This window comes from Diachasmimorpha longicaudata, chromosome 2 (genome assembly GCF_034640455.1).
Source record: "Diachasmimorpha longicaudata isolate KC_UGA_2023 chromosome 2, iyDiaLong2, whole genome shotgun sequence".
In the NCBI taxonomy this organism is placed as follows: domain Eukaryota; kingdom Metazoa; phylum Arthropoda; class Insecta; order Hymenoptera; family Braconidae; genus Diachasmimorpha; species Diachasmimorpha longicaudata.
Genome location: NC_087226.1, coordinates 7,774,778 through 7,791,011, shown reverse-complemented (window position 1 = coordinate 7,791,011; position 16,234 = coordinate 7,774,778). Strand labels below are relative to the sequence as shown.

At 39.8% G+C, this 16,234-nt stretch overlaps 2 protein-coding genes across 11 annotated transcripts in view; one reads left to right on the top strand and one right to left on the bottom strand.

Annotated features, from left to right (window-relative positions):
* The window catches only part of LOC135170469 (procathepsin L-like), a 200,508-nt gene that overhangs the window by 116,762 nt on the left and 67,512 nt on the right, over positions 1 to 16,234 (bottom strand). For all 7 annotated transcript variants that reach the window (XM_064136327.1, XM_064136318.1, XM_064136361.1 and 4 more), the window contains one exon: positions 10,674 to 10,846. The gene's annotated coding sequence lies outside the window, so the exon portion shown is untranslated. The remainder of the gene's footprint in view (positions 1 to 10,673; positions 10,847 to 16,234) is intronic.
* LOC135170507 (uncharacterized) overlaps positions 1 to 16,234 on the top strand; it is a 100,330-nt gene that overhangs the window by 45,740 nt on the left and 38,356 nt on the right. The window lies entirely within an intron of this gene.

Below are 16,234 nucleotides of genomic sequence, written 5' to 3'. Positions count from 1 at the left end.
TTTTTTTCACCACTCTCCTTTTTTTGTCCACACTCCATCCATTGGCGTCAGTGGTGCGACGACGATATGCGACGTTAAATTGAGCCGCAATCTGGGGTAGAAGATAAAAGCTTTGTTCGTTTGCGAAAACCAACGACCTGCCGGCAATTCCAGATAGAAGTATATAGTTTTTTTTTAACTTTTTGTTGCCTCTCCATACCCACGATGTATTCAGGTATGGTGATGAGAAGAGGGGATGGTCTCGCCATCGCCCCCTGATAACTGCAACCCTTTTTTCCTCGGGTATGATTTGTGCTGAAGAGTTTGTAGTTAATTTTTATGTCGCGGATAGAAAAGATTTTATTTTTATTCCCCAGGATTTTTAAGTGAAAACTTACGAGATGGGATCACTGCCGTAAATTTTTAATTGTAATACCGTGGGAGAGGTATAATTATCGGATATTCGCTGATACGTTCAGGATACAGAGAGTCGAGCGAGGAATTTTGGAGGATAACAATAACAAGTGCAAAACGCGAGTGATATTTCTGCAGAGTTCAACTTTCAATTCAGTTAATTTTCTCTGTACGTTGAAACATTAATGAGAATTAAGTTGGCTTCACTCTGTCTTGGATTTCCCGGTAATTTATTTCGAGGATTTTTCGCGGCCAAATTGATGAAAATTATTTCACTGAAGTTGAGCATATAATTAATGCAAATATAGTCAGGATAAATCTGAGGGAAAAAAAATATCGAAAGTAACGAATTTAGTACTGGATTATGCCACCCCAGAATTTATAACTCATCTTCCTTTAACTCCATCATAAATAATGTTCCATTCAGTGACCAATTCATGATCAACTTCCGTTTAATTTTCCCCAAAAATTATCGTTGAATAACGGTTTGTTGAAATATCCCCCATATCCCACTTCGATTTCATTCCGCAATAAACGTTCAACACTCTTCGCACACGATTGGCGTGGGAAAAGGGGTGGTGGGCAGGGATGGGTGTGGCAAACGAATGTCGCTATGAAAATGAAGGCAAAACCGATACGGGGTACAAAAGGAGGATTTAAAAACAGGAGTTCTCGTATATTCCAATGAAAATCTGTACAACATGCGTCATGGGTGGGTGTAGGAATGGGGTGAGTGAATGTGATTTAATTTATCAAAATTGGACTATTTGCGTAGAGTCGATGTTGTGATGACGCTGGAAGTGATGGACGAATGACATAATTAGAGCAATTATCAAGATATTCGATGGAAGCTACCTGAAAATTGATTAATTAATCAGTTTCATCAATTCGTGCCACGATCTTTACAGAGGTGCACAAATTTACCGCTGCGGAAATTCTTTACTGCAAAACAGAAAAAAAAATTCTCTCGCATCTAGATTTTGCCATTGGATAACCTGATATCGTTCAGGTGTACCTGAACGCTACCTGAAGTAATTCGGTCCTCGTTTTCCGATATATTTTCGCGAATAATATTCCAATAGGCGTCATTTTTTTATTTTTTACTGTTTTTTACTTTCCCACGCTTTGAGATCTATTGTATTTTTTTAGCGAAATAAAAACACGACAAACGCAAATGAAAAGCCATCCACGCGAAGTCTGTTCGACACTCGCTGGAGCGAGTGAACTCGTGACTGACGTTTGTCCCCAGGTGCGTACCGGAGCGCCGGATGTGCGGAATTTCAACTTTGGTGAATTTAAGTTTTATGTTTTTTTTTTCCTGACCATTTGCTCTCACTCTTTCGTAACATCTCTTGTCACAGGAGTGTTGGAGAACGTGAGGGGAATTTTGATTTTTAGCTTCAGGGAATTTGTAGCGGGGTAGGAAATTTAGATTTACGTGGATTTGGGAGTAATGGAACCGGCGGGGTTCAGCGTTATTGGAATAAGTACCGGATGTTACTCACATTAGTTGGAAGTTAATTCCACGGTCGCAACAAAGTGAACAATAATCCTGAGCTAACAATTAACCTTTCTCAAGTTATTAATAAAACATTTTACTAAATTAATTTTAAAAACTCTAATTAGTAATGGAGGTGTTTTATAAAATGTGGAGTGATCTCCCAATACTGTAACGATTAAAAATCCCCTTAATACATCTTCCGCCTATGTAATCCATATTATTCCCGGAAAAACGTATGAACATGAAAAATGATAAGCAAAGAAATACCCGGGGAATTAAGAAAAAGTGACGGCTTATAAAATGCCGAGCTGTTCTACCTCCTCTTTTTTTTATTTTCACCATCTAGGGGAGATACCTCCACCCGCGGGTCTCTTTATACCTCTTCCCTCGTTTCAAATCCCAGCGGATTTTAGGAGCCGTCTTGAAAACGCCCTTCTCTCAAGCCGAAAATAATTGTGGCGGGGGTGGAAAATGCGCGATGTTGGAAGCGTAACCCCCAGGATGCGAGAGACGTGAGTTGAGTATTGACCGGGGGTAGTTTTCCGTGACTTTCTTCTCACCCCACCACCCTTCTCCCTCCTACCTCCACCACTCCTCCCCCTCCCCCCCAATTCTCCCCTTTTTTCCTCTATTCCCGCGATTTTTTACCCTTTTGTTTTCCCTACGGGTGCAGCAGTGCGGTAGACTGCTGTGAAAATGAATGAGGGTGAAGCGAAAGAGTTGCAGCTCACTTCGACTTTCTTTGTCACCGAATCCCGTTCACCCCCTTATCTTTCTTAAGGACCAACAATCCGCGACCTCCCCCCATCTCCCTCCATCCCCCGCACCGCCCACACACACTTGTCTACCATTCACGGTCAGTAATGCCCCCCACGGCCATTTTACTCTGTTCGAAGGGAGAGAACAAGTTGAATAAATCACGAGCAACGAAAACTTGGTGAGACAGTTTCTGAGGAATTTTATCTCCACGAGGGAATGGAGAAAATTGCGATTAAATCGATCGTGAAGTATTCGATAAAATAAAGAAAAGTCGGTGGCACTTATCGGGGCTTTTGCACTTCATTTAACCATTATCATGACCCTCATCCCTCGGGCCATAACTAAACTACCCGAGTATCGTTCACACTTTGGAATAAATAACAAAGAAATAAATTTTGAACGTTAAATGTCAAAAGTTCTCGGACAGCTTTGGCGGTGGGGATTCTCCGTGGATTTTTAAACTCAGGGGGGATCGTTCGCCGTGGAAATTGGAACGGACAGGTTAGTGTTCTCCAGGGGGACTCCAGTTTCGAATGCTGGAACTTTATGACAGAGCTTTATTTAGAATTTCAGTTTTCGAGTGAGTATGTGCGGTAGAGTAGCACGAGGTTTTTTTTAGATTTATTTTTTTTCAATTTGTTCAATTTTTGCACTGTTGACAGCTGTACGGAATGCAAATTTCTTACTGCAATTGTTTTAGTGGTTTTCAGAAGTATATCATAAGTCATAGTTTCGTCATTCCTCTCTAGAGATTCAGTTGAAACTTATATGTATATGTATATATCAAGTCATTTTTATTGTAACTTAAGGATATTTTATTCTGGTGCAACGATTTTTTATAAATGATAATGGAAACTATCGAACACTTGGTAAACTTTACTTTGTCGATTATTTTTATTTTTATCACGAATAATCTAGCCTAGAGAAAATTTTGAAGAGCAGTGGGATTTCAAAAGAAAGAAGAGAGGTTTTATTCATCTAATATTGATCATTCTATTCCTGATAATTCAAGACAAATAAACTCTCGGGAAAACGTTTTCCACACACACGCAGACAAAAGTAATCGGTCAATTACGGAACACTTACGTATTTTTTCCCTGAACTTTCAGGAAAAAGTATGGAACGTTCAGGGAAATAATGCGTAACTGTACCGTCACTTTTACTGAATACTGTTTTAACTGGCAGATTACGAAGCAGAGACGTAATTTTTCAAGAATTATTTCCTCCGTGCAGAGATGGTGAAACCGTTTCCACGGAAATTTGAATGTGATTTTGCATGGAGCGCGAATGTTGTTGAAGGACCATAGAAAGCCGGTAGAAGCGAAAAAAAAGGGGAGTGGAAATCTTCTCCAAGGGGGTACTTGAAGGAGTCTTTTATTGCCTCCAACGTTGCACGCCTTTTCGACCCACAACTCCCCCAAACGACATGTATTACTCCTCAGCGGTGAGTCTCGTCATTGTCACGGGAGAAAAGAAAACGTGAGGTACTTTTTTCCACTTTTTCTTCTCACCAGGAAGTACTGCAATCGAGGGATGAGTGTAATAGTCAGGTCAGAGGGTGGTGGCGAGGAGGGATCGTGGAAACGAATTTTACATAATCCACGGGGGGATCATTTGTGCTTGAGCGGAGATACGAGCGTAACGGCCGTGTACCAGAGGATGAGGCGCGAGGGGATGGGCATGTATAGGCGGTGGGGCTGGGTTTCTGATTAAACTTTTGAGTCACACTCATTCGTGCGGCGACGGCCATTCGATCCCTCGAATCTCTCTTTCTATCGAGCTTTTATTATTATTTTTTTTTTTCAACTGAACCCATCCGCGAAATCACTTCGCGCAGAGCGCCGTTTTAATCACGTTTATTGTCGCCTCTTTTACGGAAATGTGGGATGTAATCAAAGGGGAAACGACGAAAAGGCTAGACGGAGGGTGCTTTTTTCATTTGGCGATGTGCGTTGAAGTGATGGCATTATTGGATTCTTAATGAGAGTTGATTAAGAGTTTTAGCAAATATTTTTACATGACTCTGGTTGGTAAACGAGGCATTACGCACATTATACTGTAAAATTTTATACCAAACATACGTACAATAAAGATTGTTTCATGAGCGCGATTAGACAATTCACCTGAGGCTCATTTTCCAATTCTCACGCTCGTCAAAAATTCTTTACCGGACTTATCGCGCAATGTACTATTATATGACTGACGCGCGTAATTCGCCTTTTACGAGGGTCGTATTTTTTCCTACCTTTTGTTAATCGTCATAGAATAATTCAGTAGTGAAGTGGTAAAATGCAACGAGCATATTTTGCCACGTCTCAGCTTTTTAACAAAGAATCATGAATTAAAGGAGGCGGCCCAATTTTCCTGTATTTTTTTATAGACAAAAGTGTGGGCTGTAAAAAAGTTTTTACTCTACATTTCGCTGTTTCCCTTCCTCCGCAATACTTCTCTCCTCCATTTTACTATAAAAAATTAAACTGGCTTCTGCATTTTTTATTCGATGTATCCATCAAATCGTGAGTGACCTGTAAATTAGTATAAATTTCCACGACATATATAGATTGGAAATTTAAACCGGAAATTGTCATCACAATATTATTCTTCGCTAGACTTGTGAATTCTGAAAACCCCACAAGTGCAATTGAGATCGCGTTGTTGAAAAGTCGTTAAATAAACATTCCAATTTTTTTACCACTCAGAACAGGAAAAACCGTGAAACGCGAATGAAGTGGTTCAGTCGTTAATCACAGTTGGACGTTTGGCATCTTGGCAAGCCAGCAATAGGGTTTCGGTTGAGATGGGCTCATAAATCATTGGTTCGCTCGTTAAAGCGACATTAATAACGAGAATCGGTTGCCTCGTTCGTCGGTTTTTAAATCGCCTCCGGGAGGTCAAAATGGAGAGATAAATATAAATAACGGGGCGGAGAATTGAAGCCCATATGAGGACGAGTGAAAAGTGACGTTCCGAGGATTCTTGAGAGTTGGATGGGGTCCAATGGGGAGGATCGAAGCGCCAAATCGCTCGTTTGGTGGAGGAGGGAAAGAGAATCAGCCGGCCATACTCTCTATTCTCTGTCAACCCCTTGAGGGAAGAATAGAATGTCACAAATTGTCCGGTTGGAGCACACCCAATTAGGGGAAGAATAAAAAAATATATTCTGGATGATATTTCTTCGGTAAAAAATATGGGAGATGCACTGGAAAAATTAATACGTCAAGTCAAGACCTTTTTTCACGCATATAAATTATTTCCCATGTCTTAAAGTGAATTAATAAAAGATTAATATGATAGGCGCACAAATTACGATGTGCAAATGATTTTTAATCCTATAAAAAATAATTATCTGATAAAATTACCAAATCTATACGCAAAACGTCTTTAAAATCTTGTAAAAATGAAACTTTACAAAAATTTCCAAGAATTTGATCGAAAATGACAGTGAAAAATTGTCAACAGTGGAGTTAGCTGCACTAAATCACGTAAAAACGACTCGAAAAATCATTCCCCCGCAAAAAAAAACCGCAAAATTGTCACGAGGGACTTACCCAAATTAATGAATCCCCTTAATCGCAGTGCAAATCCCGCTCGTCAGAAAAAAAAACAAAACGACCGGAATTAAACAGAAAGCAACGGCTAATAAAACTTTTGTGCAACCGAAAAAAAACGTGGCGATAATCCCCGAATTTTATTTGTCCCAGGCGGGTAATGGGTGCAAAATTAGCGGGTACATTGGGGCGCTAGAGTATTTGCGAATCCGCACCCTGGTTACCAGCACGTGGACATTTTGTGGAGCCCACGGGGCTAACCTGCAAAATTTAGAACACCCACTGACAAATGGTGACTCGGCATTACCCCGTCGAGGGCCTGGTGGCATTTAACTGCCGCATAAACCACAGGGCGAACCCCCCGTCTCTTCCCACCCTATAACGTTTCTCGGGTACACCCTTATATTGTCACGGTAGAGCAAACCTTTTCCACTCTGTATTATTGCACTCACGGCGATGTTTTCCTCCCTTGTTACTCATAAACGTCGTAAGGTTGTGGTTTCATCCAGCGGAAAATGTTTTTTAAAAATGAAGGGGATAAAGAGGCGAATGGAGAGGGGGGCTTTCTTGTGGTCTTAAAACATTGTGTTATGGTCATAAAAATGAGAATGAAGACTTAAAAAATATATTCCGGGAAAAAAAGTGGACTATAATTCATATGGCATTGTTTTCATTACTTTCTCTCATTTTTAACAGTTGGTTTAAGTTTATCATAGTCACATTGTAAAACAAGTTGGGATTAAATTTTCAATACCACTGTTTGGAACTTTTATAAGATTTTAATTTTCCGGAAATTCCGAAAATTTTTCACGTATTCTGACTTTTCCAGAATAAATTGACTGGCACTGACAGTTATCAATGATTTCACCACGAAATTACATGTTTTCAAGGACATAAATCTATGAAATTTCAATGGCTACACTTTTCGAGCAAATTTGATTAAAAATAAGAAGAAAAATAAAATAAAATTTCATTTGCATCTTTCAAAAATTCCTGCAAATACTCATTTCCCAAACAAGTCAAAAATTCATGTCCATCTATTCAGTTGAAAATTGCAAAGATTCAAGTTTTCAACCACACAGTGAGCAACTCATTCACTTTCTCCCAAATCCCTGTCGAAAATACCTGGGTTATCTCCCCTCAACCGGAACTAACCGAAGACTGAGCTCACAAACGACTGTTATCACAGACAAGAACAACTTCATTCCTCATCTCAATTCACTCATTGTTTATGTATCCCCCAAGTTTACACTGGGATACATCAACTAAGAGTGTACAGACCGTTGAATGTGTATGCATCAACATTGTCACTGGGCTTGCGTTTGATCAAGCTCGCACCCCCTCCACCCTCATCCGGTAGACGGTTCCATCTGCGGTCTCCCTCCCATTACTCCCCCAAAAAGTAAAGGTCCCCGAATACACCGTCACAATGTGCCTGAATACAGCAAAAGTGTTGGCGTGATAAAGAGAGTTTCGGGAGAGTTTGAGGAGTGGTCAGTGTACATGTGTCGGGGTTGAGAGTTTAATTCATGGCACGTCGACAAAATATTGCTCCCACCGCAGAGATTAGTACCATACGAGCCGTGGCTTGTCGTTGGACTCACGTTCATGTCAACCCTTCGGTAACCCCCTCACTCTTCTCGCAATGGAAATATATTGTACATGTGGTGGAGTATGAAACTAAAATAGGAGACCAGCGAACAAATAAAATTAATGGAACTGAACAAACAGATATTAATAAATCCTGTTGACAATCGAATTATTTTCCACTGCTGACGACAAATTCAAGCTATAAAATTTCGCAAGAAGATATAAAAATTTTGATGAATCATTTAATATTCAAAAAATTGTTGTGCGATATCAGCCAATGGATTTCCTCAAAATTTAATGAATTCAATAATTTATGATTGTGCTCATGTCTGCGGAAGTATAACTGTCCGTTAAATTTACAATGCACTATCAGATGCGACTGAACCAAGTTAATATATAAAGTTACAACCCTGAAAATCGATTGACCGAGTGCAGTAGTCACGTACAAAGCCGCTAGTATGATGACCGAAAAGGGCACGAAGGTGAGGGGACGCTTGTAACATAGTGGAGATGGATAAAATGTGCATCAAGGGAAAATACCATACCCAGAGTAGAGTACAGCGATGTGTACGCTAGTCGGCATTATCGTTGAGTTCATTCCCTAGAGGCCAGAGGGAGCATAATGGTTGGTGCATGTTGCCAACGAAAACTCCAATGTGAAACACCGGACCCTTGAGCGCTCAGCATTAATATATATTCATTTGGCTAATGAAAAACAAGTGACGCCTGGTTATTCGTGTATACGGTACGAATGTAAGCTGGCTGCATAACAACGGCCACACAATGAAACGAGATATTTCATTATTTGAGATTATCACGTTGGAGGGATTGCGGAGTGCATGAGTAACAAAAATTCCGAAAAGAGATGAAGCTGGTTAATTACCGGGGCGTTATTGAGGAGGGGAATGATAAAAGCTGGTGAACATCAATGAGATAAATTTTGAATGACATTTATTATTCACCACGTGTGGAGTTGAATCCTTCAATTCTTCACTCATTCAAAATCTGGGTAGAAGAAGTGAAACGAAAATTATGAAGAAAATCGTAATGGTGTTTACTGCACGAGAGATCATGGTGGGGTTAAATTGTAAGTTGATAGAGAATATTGTGGAGGAGATTTTATGATTCGCCGAGGAAAAGGAAAGCTGTGTAACTATTACGTTTTTCCACAAGAGAATATTCTGTGAACTGGACTGAATACATATTTACTTGAGTTAACGTAAAACTAGGATATTATGGTAAAAATTTTCTGTTTGTTAACTGACTGTAACCATTGATTAGATATGGTAAATAGCCTCTTCAGGGAATTAATTTCTTTTCTCAGACTGAATGTAATTGATTAAATTTAATCGGCCTGAGGCTTTTATGCAACCGTAATGTAACAAAAACGTACACGAGGAACACCGGAAATTTTGGTTCGAAAGTTGGATCACTGGCCGATAAAATGATACCTAATTTATGGGTAATTCGAAAACTCCCAACACTTGGCACGTGTGGCTGCCTTCACTTCTTTTTTGTACACGCGAGTGATAGGAATCAGTGTGCAAGCACTCTGCCATTCATCCGCGTTAATGTTTTCAAAACAAACGGGAAGTGAGTAGAAGAGAAATGTGGAAAGTGATGAGGAAGGGATTCAAGAGGATAGAACGATGTTGAGAAAATATTTGAAGAAGAAGATTGTCCCTTGAAGGAATTTTTTTAATCGCCCTATCATTTGACTATCCAAACTGCGACTGAAAATTCTCTCATTCAATTTAACTGACAAAGGTTTTCAAAGTCTGGCAAATTTTTGGCTGCATTTTCCGGTACCTTTTGTGACAATTTTCATCGTATTTCAGTTCCACTGAAACTTCAAGGATTGTGGAACTCGAGTTGATTTTGGCTTTAAAGCTCGTAAAAAAATATGCAATTGAATTAAAAAATTTTCCACTACTGTTGAAAAAGCTGAAAATTCGTGGAAACTTGTCATCAAATTCACTGCTACATTAGGTATGACTATTTGAAGGGGTCGTGTGTCTGACGCTTGGGATAACCGAAGCGAAAGGGAGCAGACAACTCGCTATACAGCAGATAACACTCGCTGGTGGGTTTTGCACGGGAGCTTCACGATACCCAGGGGGAATTTTCCAGAGGCTTGCCATTGGAAAGCCAGAGCTGGAGTTACCAATGAGCCGACCATTTTACCAATGCCACGCTGCAATACCGCACTTCCTTCGCTAGCCCATTTCCGCTCCTGGAGATATTCCCACAGGTAAACGTTCCCTCACAACTGGTTGAGGTTGAAAAGAGCTCAGGTGATGAGAATATGCTATCAAGTTCGGAGGAACAGCCCTTTGCCGTAACTACTGATTTCCGCACGGGGTTCAATGGAAAAAAAACAAAGGGAAAACCCGCGAAACGGAAGAAAGATGGTGAAGTGGAGTGAGAAAAGGGAGAAAAGTGGCGGATGATAAGAAATGGAAATGTCGATTTCGTAAGGAAATGCAAATCGTAATGTGGCGAATATAACGCGAGTTAGATTGTCACCGTGAAAAGCCTTTGATAGCGAAGATAAACTGTAAGATAATTATTTTTGTTACGAATATACGATTTGACATATAATTTTATAAGCATCAGCAGGAGGAAAGATGTATTTTGCACCGTAAGATGATTGTGAAAGGGGAACATGTCTGGTGAAGAGGACATGAAGAAAAACGCTACCCCCAGAACTTCTTCTTGGATAAAAGAAAATTGTGTGGAGTTTATAAGCCCAGAAGGTACTTAAAATAATTAGAATACATTCTACGATTGAATTAAGCCAGGAACTACGTAAATCATTAATCTTCTTCCTGGAATAACGAATGGAGACCATGTCGGACCATATATCGAGCATTTCCACTTACCTTTCGAGCCGCCTCATCGCTTATTCCCGAGATGTAGCTGAAGGCGTTCGCTTCAGGATTCACCAATACCACCCTATAGACTGCTGCGTCATACCAGACCACTCAACGGTACAATCTTGGACGGACGGATGGTCAACAATACTCTTCGGTTCCCACACTCGATGCCAATTCTCCTGTAAAAATGAAAACAATGAAATAAATAGAAAAAAAAAGTCGTATTCTCGATTGCTTTCACCCCTTGTCGCTGTATTCCGCATGTAGCGGGAGTTTAAATTCAGATAGAGCTGAGGAAAATGCCCGAAAAGAGCTCGGAGAAATCGAACCGATGTGAGAAAAACCTTGAGGGAGATGAATGGATCTGGTAAAGATAGAATCGCCAAAAAAAAAACGTTATCCACAGGATTTCCTTTTATAGAAAGGGATTGTGAAACAAGCAGAATGATGAAAGATACAGTATTCGAATTTATGAGACTAGTTCGATGGAATCCCTCCTGACATTCACTTTTTATTGGTCAGGGGTAGCCATAGAGCTTTCACAAGAGAATGAGACACCCTCGAAACGAGTTATTTTACGCTCCACTTTGCCTCTGTGCAACGGTCATCAACGGGCTTTTCTCTTCTCGTATCTCCGGGCACTTCATACACCCAATATTCACCGTATTTTTCACCATTTCGATTCTATCATTACTTTCCACTCTCTATTCCACCGGTTGTCGAGTACTAGCCGGAAGGGATGTACATTGTTTCCTGGAAGAGGAGTATTTGTGTCACGCGAGGCCACTGGAAAGAGCCGGTAAATCATTGTAACATCTAATTTTGAACCAGTTTCAACCGAAAACAGGGGCTTTCCATCGAACTCCGCTACTTGTGTACAACAAGGGTCTACCTGCCTACACGATAAATCACCCCCTTGTCTCATTTTACAAGTTTGACTGCAAGAGGCCAATAAACTGAGACCAGAATATCAGTCTGTCCATCTTTGGAGACGTGACAAATTTATCGTGCAAATCTATCAGATCGCCAGGGAGGAAAGTCGGGTAATAAATATCGCGACATATTTTACCGGCCAAGTAGCAATCGTGAACGGAGGAAAAAAAGTTGAAAGAAAATTACTGAAAAAGTCAAGTAGTTGTGGAACGAAGTCCATTTTCAGTACTTTTTCAACCTACACTAAGGCAAATAAAGGCAGGAGATAAAAATAACGGAGCTCTCCACGAATGTATTTTTTACAGAACGAATCGTAAAATATCCTCCGCAAACACGCTTTTTTCATTGAATTACTTTTCGCTTCGCGATTACCTTTTGCATAGTAAACTATGGCACGATTTTCAAGGTAATTTTTTTCCAGAGTTTTCAACGGATAGAACGAAATTTTACATCAACAAAACTACACGGCCATAAATTTTTCAGTTAAATTCTAAAGACGGGAAAATAAAAAATTTGATGAAACAATGTGGCGTCAGCGATAATTTATAATGGTTCGTAAATTTAAATCATCTTATTTTTGTTGCATCTTAAATATTCTATTCAAGACAAATATAATTTCATTGTTGTCATAGTCGTGTCAATTTCACACTCGCGAAATAAACGATAAATATTACAGTTTCGATACAAAATAAATATTAATCACTGCAGTCGGATGGGACATAATACCAATATCCTAATAGCCCCTTACCGAATCAAACTTTTTAATATTCATTATTAACTTTATTTTATTGCTGCAATCACTGCTTCCAAGTTCCACCCCTGACGCGCTGCATGCTGACTGCCGTCGTAACGACTGTTTCTCTATCAGTATTAGACACTGGGCATTCTCAAATAGAATCCCACCGTACACAGGGCAAAAGTCACGTACGTAAAGCCCTTCCCCTACCCCACACCCCGTGTAAATGCAGTAAAGGGAGTCCATGGAGGTACAGACGCGCTTGAAGGAAGCAATGGACTAACTCCGTTAATGGAGGGAGCAAAGTAACTGTATTTCCCGAGACATCCAACGAGCGGAAACCAGCTGCAGGAATATTCGGAGGACCCTCACTGGGTCCTCCTTGAATTTCCTCGGAATTACATCTAGAAAGCACATCCTTGAGACGATAATATCCTGAAGATAGCATCAGATTTAATGCTTCCGTGAAAATCTCATGATTCTAAAATTATGAGTTTGTTATCCTGAAGATGTGTGAGATACTTGAGGAAGTTGACATATGTCTTGACATGGCAACTTGATAAAAGAGCTCACAAAACTAGAAGAAATGTTGAGAATTGCATGGAATTCAAGCGTTGAGAGTAGAGGACGAAAGGATCTGAAGTAGAAGGAATGACGACAGAGGGAATGGGTGGGAGGGACTATCGTATTGCTTTTTCGTAAGGGAAAATGGAACTGTCGCGACTACAATAGTCCAATGCTAAAGTTTCCCCACTCACTACACAGTAGTGGCGTATCGCTAGCGGGCACGACTGGTGAATATTTGAATTTCATTTTCGATTCAAAGCCCCCGGACCAGACAGCCTCATTGAATTTATCCCCTCTGGCTATATATTGTTATGTTTTTCAGGTTTTTTACCTCCTCCTGAGCTGTTCTACTCGCTCTTATCGGTGGAAGTTAATGCCATCCTTATCAGTTATTCCGGAAATGAGGATAGGAATATTTGAGTTGAACAATTTCCGATGTTTTTGTGGGAATTCATTCATTCATTGTTCCGCTATAAGAGGAAATAATCATCTTCTTTCGAGTATTCGACTGGACTCGACTCCTGCTCCAACTACTTGAATCAATACTTGTCTCCTAACTGATTGGAGACATTACAGCACGTTCTATCTTCACTCATACATTTACACAATTCTTTGCCCTTAACAGCATGCATCATTACACACCATCAGCTATTACATCCTACTCTGTGATGAGGAAGGATGGAGGAGTCAGCCGATGTTATTACCCAGGTAAAGTTTTTCGAGCGTGCAGAGAACTTTTATGATACATCGCACCGAGACGGTAATTAAAACTGGCGCGAGAACGTGAGCTGGATAACGAATGATGATGGCGAGTAATAACAATAACCTGCCTCATCCTTCCTTTTCACCCTGAAAAGAGGTGCAGCGGAAGCAAGAACGAAGGTGATAATGAAGGTGGAAGCTCCACCATCCAACAAAATACCGATCCTCCATCCGCTGTATGCTCCAATTCCCTCACATCACCCAAGCTTGTTCACTCATGTTCAACCATCATGACGAGTGGTGTGATGTAAATGAGCAACGTGAAACATACGTTTCATCAATGCCATGGAAAATAACTGGTCATATCAAATGAGTGATTATTTATTCAGTGGTGGAGTGCGGTTGATTTAACAAATGAACTGGTGGACCAATGAACTTAATTAGAGGGAAACCGGTTAATTTTCAATATCAACAGGATATTGAGGAAATGTTCAATTGGTGTGTCACACCTTTGGGATGAGAGGTAGTGCCATTTTGGAGGAAACGTATCAATGTGGGAATTTTTTTATTTTCAAAATAAATATTACTTGATGATTCTCTACCCTATATCATTATCTCATTCATATCCTATATCATTATCTCATTCATACCCTATATCATTATCTCTCATCAAAATTTTGTATCCAAAAATCAGTCGGTTTAGATTGTTTGAAAGAAAAATTCAGTGGCAAGTGCGAAACACACTTTCCAAACTAAGAAAAAATCGATTGCATCAAAGTTGATAAGTTTTTCCTTATAAAATTCGGAGGATACATTACCACGGATGTGAATAACCGAACTAACTGGAAAATTCTCGCACGAAAACTTTCTCTTGAATAAGTTAACCCGAGTATATCAAATGGTTATTAGGGCGTAGACTCATTAGCCATCCTGATGTGCTCAAAACTGCAGCACAAAGTTTAAATATTAGCATGAAACGAGGAATAATCAGTGAAAACTTGGTCGTAAGGAGCAATATTTCATTCATTAAATTTATTAACTAATATAGTCACAACGACGTTTATTTAATTAAATCCTGCGTATTTTGTTTTGTCTCATGCCATTACGCTCTAAAGAATGATGAGAAGCTCAAGAGACGTTGAAGACTTCAACCATTATTATTCCACAATGATAAGCCTGTATGAACTGGCACCCACTATCTCAAATAAATAACCAACTCAATAAATAAAATGGAACGAATAATCGAATAAATCCCAAACAATTCGCTATCCCAATCAAACAACTTCGTAATATTTATCTTTCATCAAAGCGAAAAGGTTCGATGAATCAACCGCAACCCATAGTTTGTCGAAGGAAATGAAAACAGGTTGCAAATAATAACTTACTATTTCAAAGTTTATATTCGATTTAGTACAATCGATGTCATCGTGGTGAAACAAACGGAGAGAGAGAGCTCGTTTGTCGCTATAGAATCCCACTCCACGAAATACTCAAGAGCAAGTTCTATGAATACCTGGGTGACAACCTCGAGACGTGTAACCCGGCAAACTTGGAAGTCAAGACCATGGAATATTGGTACAGGAGTGCTTCCGTCAAACGACATGTTTTGCCTCTCGATTATTATCGTCTGCTGACGTCCGTAACTTCAAAGTTCATTCAACAGCGGAAGATTAATGAACGACTCCTCCAGAAGAGATCAAAATGGAAATTATTGGAGGGAACAATTTTCTTGATAAATTGCATTGACGACAGTCGCGTAATTATGTTACTGCCGATGAACTCTGGGTCTTGAGAAAATGTTGTTTCCGTGGAGTGAACTGATTCGAATATTGCAGCAATTAGTGCGGTGGGATCTGAAGAAGGCACGGATCCAGTGAAAGGAGAGCTGGCATTACTATGATTCTGCAATGTTTTCAGAGGGATTGCTTGGGTGGGAAAAAGACCGGATTATAAGGGCCTGTGGGGGTCGAAACTGAGACTCAGTCATAAGTACCTTCATCCTTAAATTTTCAAAGTGCTAAATCTTCTTATCGAGATAGATTGCAAACTACCCCGCGTGATAATTAATTATAAATATGAGATTCGATGTACCGTTTATCGACATTAAAGTTGCAGATGGCTGATAGAACTAATTTTGAAAATTAATTAACTCGAACAGTAATAAATTTTCACCGGAAAAAATGAATGAGTGATTGCCATCTGCGGCTTTATAGAATACGAGAACTGACTTATCTTAGTGTCAAGTTATTTTGTCATTGAATTTATCACAGATTTGATAACTATTGGCATAATAAATTCGAAATCCATGTCAAGCTGTCATGAATACTTCTATGTAATGCACCAAAAATTTTATCGAAAATTCTTCACCACTCAGGCCTGCTCCCCTAGATCTGAATGTATTTAATATTCCTCCCAAATATTAATATCCTGCATCACCATATTCTCCGAGCCAATTAACATGCCCCTATTTACCCAATAAATGTGACGTTAGACGCTCAGTTAAATTCGCTAGCATTCACTTCTCTCAACTTCGCCTTACGCTCGAGCTGAGTCCTTGAATCTTTGCATCCCCTAAGTCGTTGGTATATCCTATCCATAGCTATTCCACTCTGGAAAACACGAGCGTACA